Source organism: Notolepis coatsorum (assembly GCF_963971535.1).
Source record: "Notolepis coatsorum genome assembly, chromosome: 8".
Lineage (NCBI taxonomy): Eukaryota > Metazoa > Chordata > Actinopteri > Aulopiformes > Paralepididae > Notolepis > Notolepis coatsorum.
The window spans coordinates 134,282,338-134,291,780 of NC_140172.1; positions in this window are offsets into that span (position 1 = coordinate 134,282,338).

A 9,443-nucleotide genomic window follows, 5' to 3' on the forward strand; every position below is an offset into this window, starting at 1 on the left:
CTCTACCGAGTGCCAGTGCACTAGGTTAGACTCGACGGCTCACGTACATCTCCGGGGGGAGATGACGGAGTAGATCAAACATTGGCAGGGGGGGTTCACGCCTTTGGGTGGGCCACCAAGGGCAGTGCGTTCGCGTACTGACAGTCTTGGTGGCGCCCTCTGTGATGTTTTGGATCGACACGCGTACCTACCCCCCTCTTAGGACTGGGGGCAGCGGCGTGACTAGGGCACGGGACTGGTCCTGGTCGCGCCGGACCGGATCAGTTTAACCCGTTGTCCGCCGGGGCACAGACAGGTTCTGGTTCCCCGAGGGACTGTGCTTTTCCGGGGGGAAAATGCCAGGTCGGGCCGGACGTCACAGGGGTTGATGTCATGAATGTGTGTGTCATATACATGTCACCTTGAGTTGCCCTTAACACTTTGGTTGCCACTTGTTAACATGGTAAAACGTGGTTGAATGCCGCCACCCACTTCAATGATAGCGTTGTGAACGCATAATCTCCGTCTTAAATTATGGCTATGTGTCTAATCTGCCCGTCGTTTATCAATGACTTGTTTGCAGTCAACATTGTCTAAACGGATTGTTTTTTTAATCTGTTAATTTCAGTTTTATAGCATTTTGAAAAGCCCTTGTTTTTCAGGAAAATATATAGATTCTGTGATAATCGCCCTTTACTGGAATATTCTGGCATACACAAAAAACGTGTCATTTTTCGGCCTATTTATGAATCATTTTCAAATAAATTACCGATAGTATATGTGTACTTATGCATGCTATATAAGCAATCTGAAAAATATATTCTCTCATTTCCTGATCAGCGCGCGCACACACACACACACAGGGCACACGTTGATATATAGGTCAAAACAGATCCGATTACCCCAAGACTGGTAAAATAGATTGCTTACCTCAGATCAGATGTTCTCCAAAAAGATTATTCCAATTCCTGATCGCCATTCCAAATATCAATCGCGTTTATTGATTCAGCGTTTGGTACTGTAAATATGTATTCCATGTTGTTTTGCGGCTCGGCGATCACTTGGTCTCTTCAGTTGGCTTGATGGCAAAGTAAAATGAGGAAACTGCCCCCCCTCCCCCTTCATCAGTCTAATGGAGTGCAGTTACACAGGGAGAGACGATAGGGGGCGGTATTTTCCCAATGAAGCTCAGAGAGTCTGCAACACTAGCATGAGGCTCGATTGATGAAATATGAATTCAAATCGTGGGTGGGGGTAACTGTACATTGGATTATCGACGAAACCTTACTTGGTCCCAAGAAGAGGGTCTTGTGTATTATTGGGTTAGGACATTTACTGTACATTGGAGGGGGTTGGGTTAGGACATTTACAGGGGCCAGTTTCGAATTGCAGTCTCCCGTAGGTGCTCTTTGAGAGTGGTTTTGAAAGTGGGTAGTGATTCACATTCCTTTACAGCTGTGGGTAGGGCGTTCAACATTGATGTGGCATAATTGCGAAACGTGTTTAGTCCCTTGTTTGAGCTGAATCTGGGTTTAACATGATTTGTGGATGTGTGTGATTATAACACAGCACATGTTACTCTAATGTTATAAACACATTGTGATTATAATGTGTTTATTTTCATATTTGTTATATATATGGGTCTTATTTGATATTTTTGTTAAGATTGTTTGTGGAATTTAACTTTGTTTGGCTAAACACAATATAATAATTGTGTCATTTGAGACAGTTGTCATGGATACAAGAAGGTGAAAACAGGCAACTGCACACCAAACCTACAGTAACGTTTTGTACATTGGATATATGTCACACAGATTGCCAGTAAAAGAGCCTGAGACCCAGCCTCCTGCCTGGTTAATGTCACCACACACACACCAGAACACAACGCAGCCGTAACACACGGGTTACATACCCTTGCCTATATGTAAGGGGTATGTGAAGACAAGGTGGGATGGGGCGCCGGGAAATTTTGCTGGGCCCTATTTAGGGATGGGTATCGTTAGGATTTGATCGATACTACTACTCTTATCGATACTGCTTAACGGTTCGGTACTTTATCAATACTCTTATCGGTTCTTTTTGATTATTTTGAAAGAATTTTTATTTTTTTATTAAGAACAGAATCGACATTGCTTTATTATTCTTTTATCTATATTACTGCACATGGCTCTACTTTTTGATCAATTAATACAAGCAGTCAGATAAATTTATTATTTTATTTAGAAAGTTCTTAAATCAGAATGTCCCACCCAATACAATAGTTAAAAACGGTTCAATACTCCATTTTATTAGTAGAGATACTTTTAGAACAATAGCCTGATGCTGTATTTTCCATGAGTTGAGTGGACGCATGACCGGAGCAGTGTGTGTGTGTGTGTGTGTGCGCTTTGCGTAGTGGGCGTGTCAACAGTGTCAGCTGAACTCGCACCAAACAAGGCATAGGGAAATAGTCAGACAGACATCCCAAAATTATTTCATAATACAAAGTTTCTGAATGGATATTTGGATTAAACCAAGTTGTATGCAGTGATGAACGGTCTTTCCCGCGGAACACAAGTTACTTAACGTTACACGGGTCGCGCTGTCTAACGATAGCAGTGTAACTCTTAATGTTACACAGGTCGCGCTATGCATGCTTTTTTCGAACGTTTCGTTTTCTCCGCTCTGCTCTGCTTCAGCACGGACATTACCTCTCAAGTACCCGTATGCATGTGTGAGTGTGAGCGTTTTAGTGTGTAACTAACATCCCCGCTCCTGATCGGGCAGACGGAGAGAGACCGAGGGAGAAGAGATATAGAAAACGGCCAACAAGATTTGCAACGTTTAAATTCCTCTGAAAAACAATGCAAGAGGCTGCGGTCTCGACTCCCAGAGTCAGCATTGCCTGCGGCTTGGGCTGATCGTCATACTAACTCGTTTGGCTGAGTTAGCGGGAGGGAAGTCGTGGGTGGTAATCTGGCATTGTGGACAGCGACACCTACAGGTCAGGTCTGGGCGCCTGCTCAGCAAAAGGCAGGAGGTGGTGAAGGCAGCGTGACCTCCCACGCGTTACACTTCACCAATGAGAGTCCTCGCTGCCAGGTGAAAAGAGAGCCACTCACTCATCGAACCTCTAGCTATCTGGCTCCGTAGCGAGGCAAGATGAGGGGCGGGATGGCTCTCCCTAATTTTCTTAATTACTATTGGGCATGCAATATCCAAAAACTCCTCTATTGGTCTAGTTTAAATACACATAAGGAGAAGCCTCTCTGGGCTCAAATGGAAATATCATCTTCTCTTTACTCTTTGGTATGCTCAGGCTTACCATTTGTCCCCAATGTCAGCTCCATTCCCACACACACTAAAGATTTGGACTCAATTTAGGAGGCACTTTGGTCTTAATAGACCATCCTCTCTCCAGTCTCTCGCAACCACTTGTTCAAACCATCGTGCACCGATCTCACCTTTCAAAACTGGCTTGAAAAGGGAATCAGAACTGTTGGTGATCTGTATAGCAAAGGGATATTCTCTTCCTCTGCAGAGCTGTCAGAAAAATTCTATTTACCAAGGTCCCATTTCTTTCGCTATTGGCAAATTCCCGGAATTTCCTAACCGCACCCCTCCTAACCGCACCTCCTATTTTCTTTCTTTAAATCCTAATGCTAAGCGCCTAATCTCTAGAATAAATGAGAGAATTGATTCTATCCAACCTGAATCTCCTAATATCAAAGCTAGGGATGGGTACCGAATTCTGTACTTTTGAGGTACCGAACCGAAACACGTCGGTACTACCGAGTATCGATTCAAGTGACATGTCAACGTTCACACGCACAATATACGCTTACCTAGGATTTGACTCGATTCAACAACAAAGCAGTCGGAGCAATGGCAAGCCGAAAACGGTCGAAATTGTAGTTATTTGAAGGTTGGATTTTTTTTTTTCACGACTGAGGTAGGTAAATAAAATGTCTAGAGACTAAAGTACAGAAAAAAGGTACCGTTGGGTACCGGTATCGATTCACAGGTACCGGTACCGTATCGGTTCAAATGTGAAAGGTACCCATCCCTAATCAAAGCTGCTTGGGAGCAGGACCTGGGAGTGGAGCTGACGGATGAGAAGTGGGACACTGCTCTAGAGCTAGTGCACACTTCCTCAATATGTGTGAGGCACGGTCTAATACAATGTAAGATTCTGCACCGTGTGCACTACACCAATGCTAGACTAGCTAGGATATTCCCCGACACAAGCGATACGTGTAACAGCGTGCAAACAATCACCTGCTGACCTCATTCACATGTTTTGGACCCGTCCTATTTTATTCAATTTCAGACATATTCAAATCCTTTGGAGATATATTAGTCCATGGGCCAGACCAGATATCGGTGCCACTCAGGGTAACTAAACTTGCATATAATTTTTTCAAAGATCCATGTCTGTAGATGATATTTTGGTATGATAGCCGTTCCAGAGTGGTAGCTTTATAATAATTATCGAGTCATGAAGTATACCCACCCCCTCAGGAAATTGCATATCCTGTTTAGACTCACGTAGAGGACATCTGTAAATTGTATCAGTGAATCTTTCTGACCAATATAGAGGTCACTGGAGCTCTTTGAACAGTCAACAACACACATTTTTACACGATTTTCGCCTGAATGATATACCATCTTTTAGCCTTGTGTCATCTAGGAGCAACAGAGACACAAAATACAATATCTACAACACTCTCAGGACCATAAGGATTCAGGAACTGTATAATATGCCTATACTATTTCATGGTTACAGGTCATTGTGAGCCTTAAATTAGAAGAGCAGTATTAGGCTCCTATTAAGTATCAGTATATAGAGGTTGGTCATGCTGACATGGTAGGAAGATCACCAGTATATGGAGAGGTTGGTCATGCTGACATGGTAGAGGAGGATCATCAGTGTATAGAAGTTGGTCATGCTGACATGGTAGAGGAGGATCATCAGTATATAGAGGTTGGTCATGCTGACAAGGTAGAGGAGGATCATCAGTATATGGAGAGGTTGGTCATGCTGGTAGAGGAGGATCATCAGTATATAGAGAGGTAGGGCATGCTGACATGGTAGAGGAGGATCATCAGTATATAGAGAGGTTGGTCATGGAGGATCATCATTGTTTGTCTTGGCAAAAAAGCCATCGGGAGAGCCAAGTGCATGAGGCGAGAGGTTGATGGGCATATCCAGATCCAAAGTAGACCTTGAACACCTGCCTCCTCCCAAGGTCTGTCTCATCCCACATGTACAGCGAGTCAACTACCATGTCAGCATGACCAACCTCTCCATACACTGGTGATCCTCCTCTACCATGTCAGCATGACCAACCTCTCCATATACTGGTGATTCTCCTCTACCATGTCAGCATGACCAACCTCTATACTGATGATCCTCCTCTACCATGTCAGCATGACCAACCTCTCCATACACTGATGATCCTCCTCTACCATGTCAGCATGACCAACCTCTCCATATACTGGTGATCCTCCTCTACCATGTCAGCATGACCAACCTCTCTATATACTGATGATCCTCATCTACCATGTCAGCATGACCAACCTCTCCAGATACCTGGACCACAGCACTGGCACCTTGGCACTGCAAGCTAATACATGTGTCCGAACTGGCTGAATCTCTGGACTCAGAGTACTGCAGCACTCTGCTGGGATACTATGACTTTTCTGGGGATGACTGTGCCAGCGCTTTCAAAGGAAAGAGACAGATGAATCCGTTGAATAATCTGCAGAAGAACCCTAGATTCCAGAAGGCTTTTAGTCAGCTTGGCACATTGTCGCTGGTAACAGATAAGCTCCAACAGGAGATAGAGTGTAGAGTCCTTCACATGCATTATGGATGGCCATGGTTGGATGAAGTCAGTTGATGCTGTGTGAGCCAAGATGCTGCAGAAAATTATGGGTGCTGATAAAGTCCTGGATGCAAACTCCAAAGTAGACATTGAACGCCTGCCTCCCCCCAAGGTCTGTCTCATCCCACATGTACAGCGAGCCAACTTCATAGTCGCCTGCTACAAAAGAGCAAAACAGCCAATATTCAAGAGGCCCAAAGCCTATGATCAAAGTATGGACTGGGAAAACCAATGGATGAGGAGGTGTTAGAACCTGTCTGGACGGTTGGACCCATCCTCTGTCCTTCTCTTGTTGAGGTATTGGCCCAGAAAGTGGAGTCAGAAGAGCAAGAAGCTCTTGATAAGGAGGCAGATTACACACAAAAATAACATGGATGAGGAGGATGGAGAGTACGAGTGTGATGAGGCGGAGGAAGAGATGGAGATCGAAGAGATAGACGTTGACAATTGTTTTAGTGATGATGATGATTAGTAGTTTAGGGTACAAAATACAAATAGAAAAAAATACTTGAATGTTGTGTCAACAAAGAAGATATCCAGTCCATGATATCCAGTGCACATGAAAACATATAGTTTGAACCTTAACAATAAATAAATCACTGATCAAAATCGCATGGGAAAATGTGTTAATTTGTCTCTATATAATTGTTTATGCAAAACTATAATATTTAGGGCATAACAGCATGGAGACAATCTTTATTACAATATTATTTCCAATATTAACCTAAATCGATCTCGTCCAATGCACTACATTTCAGTAAAAAGGGAAAATAGAGATGTGATATAAGTATTTTTTTCAGCGTTTTTAGCTTTTTCTGTCCTGAAATTTAAATCAGGATGTGTTTGAATCTTAAAAATAACAATTGTACTGAATTCCTTGGGTAAAACTTGTTTGGGAAAATGTTTTAATTTTGTCTCTATATGTTGTTAACTTCAAAAGTTATGCTGTTTTCTTTTTCAGGTTTTGGTTCAGGATAGGTGTAATAAAGGGTTAAAAATAAACCCCATGGACATTATTCCAACCTGTTACCGGTCAGAATCTTAAAATAGACACTTCAAGGATTAATAAAAAACAGGTGGTGAAAAGAAATCCACCCTATGCAGGTGGACCTATGTTTCCATCTACTATAGTGGCTGTTCTGTGTATAGTTTAATAGGAGCCTAATACTGCTCTTCTAATATAAGGCTCACAATGACCTGTAACAATGAAATAGTATAGGCATATTATACATTTCCTGAATCCTTATGGTCCTGAGTGTTGTAGATATTGTATTGTGTCTCTGTTGCTCCTAGATGACACAAGGCTAAAAGATAGTATATCATTTAGGCGAAAATCGTGTAAAAATGTGTGTTGTTGACTGTTCAAAGAGCTCCAGTGACCTCTATATTGGTCAGAAAGAATCACATCTTAGCTTGAATGAAAGATGACATAGTCCCCTTTAAAGTGATACCAAACACAATATTGTGAAACATTGACAGATGTCCTCTACGTGAGTCTAAACAGGATATGCACCAGCATCTGAAATGCAATTTCCTGAGGGGGTGGGTATACTTCATGACTTGATAATTATGATAAAGCTACCACTCTGGAACGGCTATCATACCAAAATATCATCTACAGACATAGATCTTTGAAAAAACGATATGTAAGTTTAGTCACCCTGAGTGGCATGACAAGTGAAATTTTGGCCTCTGGCCCATGGACTATATCAGGTATAGACATCCCACCCAACCCTCTTACAGCCTTATTTGGAATCCAACTACTCCTTTGTACCTTAACCTCTTAAGCCCGGAGCCCTATTTTCTGAAAATCCGTCTAAAATACATACCTAAGTAAATGGAATATTGGTCCACTTCTACAAGGTGCATTTGCATGGTATCTAGGGACATCTATGGACACCTCAGTGAATGTATTCCCAGTGTCCGAAATATTGTGTCTATTACTAGGCTTGCTTAAATTGTTATGAAACAAAAGGAAAATATGAATTATGATTTTTCTTTGCATGCAGACATGAGAAACTGCCAACTGAGCTCGTTCAGTACCTTCTTGGGATCATGTGTACAAAGAATCTAAGGAAATTAATAAATGGAAGATGATTAAACAGAAGGTTTTGTAGATACAGTACTGAATTCTCCCATCCGGACCAATGCAATTTGAAATATTATAATAGAATATAGAATAGCAGGCTTATAAATGACCTTATTATAGCCAATTCGCACATTTATGGATTGTGCCAAATCTTATCTTTCAAATGACAGAGTTCAATTTGGATTTAGTATCACCAGGCGTGCATAAGAACAGATAATGAAATCTACTGTATGTTGTTACAGTAGCTTTCTTATTTTTGCCAGAGTGCCGCCATTTTGAAGCTGATTTTAAATCTGATTGTTGCTAAATGCTAAAAATAGGGGAGACAAACTAAGTGCGCTCCAATATATGCCAATAACGTTCAGTTTTGTGGTATATTATCCCGAGTAATAAGAGATATTAAAATAATTCATACAGAAGTAATTAGCTTGAAGTCTCCTAGAGGCCTTTGGGAAGTATCATTTAAAAATAAATCCCAACGCTCATTGAAAGCTCTGGTTGTCCTCTTCAAAACGGTGTAAAAAAACAATTACCGATGTCATTTTTAAAAAATGGAGGACTTTCGCGATCAAAACAATAGAAAAACGAATAATACTTTAACCTATTGGTAAACTAACGTATTGATGATAATATATTATTATATTATAATATAGATAAACTGCTGTTGTGACAACATGGTTATGATGTTTATACATGAATATGTTTAGCAAAAAAAAAGAAACACAGCTGCCAAGACACAGAACATACGATTTCACCAACCTGCTCTGCATAACTTTATTACTGGTTTTAAAACCAGATCCGGCAGGTGGCGCTGATGGTCAGTTGAGGAGCTGGCTAGAGGCTCAGTCTGGGTTTGGTTAAACCATGAGGAGTGAGGTTTCTCTTCATCATGTTCACTGTTCACAGGGACAGGAGTGGATGTTAACTTTATGATATCAGCCTCCCCCGGACCTTGAAGCTGCTGTCCCTCCTGACTGGTCCAGAGTTCCTCCTGTTCTTCTTTAATCTGTAGGAGCTCTGGCTCCTCCTGGTCCAGACTGGGGCTCCTCTCCTGCTGCTCATGGGGAACCTCCTCTTTACAAACAGGGAGCTGTAGGTGGCCTAGATTGAGGAACACAAAATAGAATGATAAAAATAGCTGATCAACGAATAAATAAATACGGTACATTACTTTCATGTACTGCAATGAAATAGTCCTTAGCGGTAGACTGTACGCTAAGCTTTTTCACTAGGGGCAAACTTGCCCCTAAATGAGAAATTTAGGGGCAAAAAATATTTTTTAGGGGCAAATTTTTAAATAACAATTTTACCATTATTAAAAAAATATGTTCCTGCCTCATTACTGTGGTCCTTTTATTTAACATTTAAGTGCGTTTGTTTTCAGGTTTGTATCTTTTATAATGAACCAACCGAGAAAGTGTGTAAATCACTAATAGAACAAAAACAACAAACTGTGTGTGTGTGTGTGTGCGCGCTTGTGTAGTGCTCCTTGAATGAGATCACCACAA